Genomic DNA, 2,188 nt, shown 5'->3' on the forward strand with positions numbered 1-2,188 from the left:
TATGCCATAAGATTGTAAGTTAAACAAAAATTACTTGAATGGACACACAGATATAGTGGTATGGCAAATTGAATTAGATGTTTAAAACTATTAATTTGGATTGTATATTCTAAATTGGATTTTTTTTTTTGTTCTAATGTAAATCTTATAGAGAAATATAGACAAATGCTTGGAGAAATTATTTTTTGTATAAAGAATGATGAAAGAAAATGAGAGAATTGGTAGTGCGTTTAGTTTGTGTTTTTATTTTTTATTTTTTGATTTTTGTTAAGAAAAAAAAACCCTAAAATTCTACTATATATGAAAATTCAGAGATGAGTAGTATTTTTCATGCATAAATTTCCCCTTTTATGTTTTTCATTTCTTGGGTAGAATTCACAGATATTCCAACCAAAATTATCGTTATAGGAACACGACTAATATGTTAAAACATTTTCTTTATTTCCATTTTGGTCAATAAATATTTTTCTGCTTTGATAGATCTTCTTAAATATTGTTGGATCTAATAACACATGACCATATATGGATTCCTTAGAATGTCGGCAGAGAGAGATCAAACCAAACATGGGCTTCAACTTTATCAAAGATACTAATATTAGTTTGATCAATTTTTTATTTTATTTTTATTTTTATTTATAATATTATATCCAGAATAATATGAAATATGGTTTCTTTTTTAGGTAAACTGAAATATGGTATTAACTATAGAGGAGGGATAAATTCATATTAGTTTGGTGATTTGGTCAAATTATAGGTAAACTCGTAACTTTTTTAATCATTTTAAGGTTTAGTCATAAATATAGATTAATTGGAAGAGAATGTCACAAAATTTCAAGTAGAATAAATTGTATTCTTGCTAACAAGATTTGCTGATTGGAGAAATAAATAAATTTTAATGGTGCCGAGTTGGATAGATCAACGTGGCCTCTTCATTGATGTGATGATTGCTAAGGCCCATTATTAATTTATTGTTTGTTGTTGTTGTTGCCGCCGAAGATGAAATAAACTCACTATATAAAGCCATGTGATTATAGTTTGGATCCCCAAATTCAATCCTTCACTTTCTTTTTTCTTTGGAAAGCACAACACTTGCTTTCAAAATAAGCATTTATCATCATTTTTGGTCATTGTTCACTTTTTGTTTATCTATTTTTATTTTTTATTTTTTAAAAAGAGTGTCATCATCACATGCCATTTTAGGTTAGTAATATCTTTATATGTTTGACTCATGTAATTTTTATTTTTATAAAAAACTAATTACTTATAATTTGACGTTTTTTAATTTTGATATTGAATCATAGTAGTATCTTTTAATAATGTGTAAAATTTGATGTGTTTTTTTTTTCATATAGAGATTTTTTTTTAATTTTTAAAATACAAAACTGATCCTTTGATTTATGGATTTACACAAAATCAATCCTCTGATTTGTGAACTTACACAAATTTAACTCTTTAATTTGTGAATTTTAATTTTTAAAATATAAATTAGATTCTCTAATTTATAATTACCTTCAAACTAAATTAAAACACACAACTTTTCTATAAACAAGAATAATACAACAATAATTTCTATATAAAAAAAATCAACCATATTTCCACAAATTTTCTTATTTGTAGATTGATTCAAACTCATATTTTCAACCTAAAAGTCATCTTTTTCTTTTTGTCAAATACTAATGACCCAAATTCACATATTAAACTTAAACAATGATAACTTTTGAAACACGAAAAAAAAAAAAAGAACTGCAGCAATTGAGCACATGAATTCAGAAAGTCTTTTTATCTTCTTTTGGTGGATTTCTTTTATTTTGTATTTTTGGGATTACATTATTTGATTACATTATTATTCTCTAAAATATATTAAAGTTCAACTTATTAATTGAATTTAATTTAGTTTGATTCATTATAAAAAGAAAACTCTCTTAATATTAAGTCTTTTAGTCACACGATTATTCCAACTTAAAAATTTTATTTAAAAGTACAATTGTCAAACTATATAAGTCCTAAGGTTGGTGGAAGCGTTATCCTTTGAAGATTATAAAAGTTTCTAAAGTATCCCACATTTCACATGATGAGGGACCCAAAAAGAAAGTTTAATTATTTAAGAAGCTTTGTGGATTTGGGATGCTGATTTTTTTACCACTTGAACAAGCTAAGAATTTCACTATGCTTTTCTAAGATTTTCTAT

The sequence above is a fragment of the Arachis ipaensis genome, chromosome B02 (genome assembly GCF_000816755.2).
Source record: "Arachis ipaensis cultivar K30076 chromosome B02, Araip1.1, whole genome shotgun sequence".
NCBI classification, from domain to species: Eukaryota; Viridiplantae; Streptophyta; class Magnoliopsida; order Fabales; family Fabaceae; genus Arachis; species Arachis ipaensis.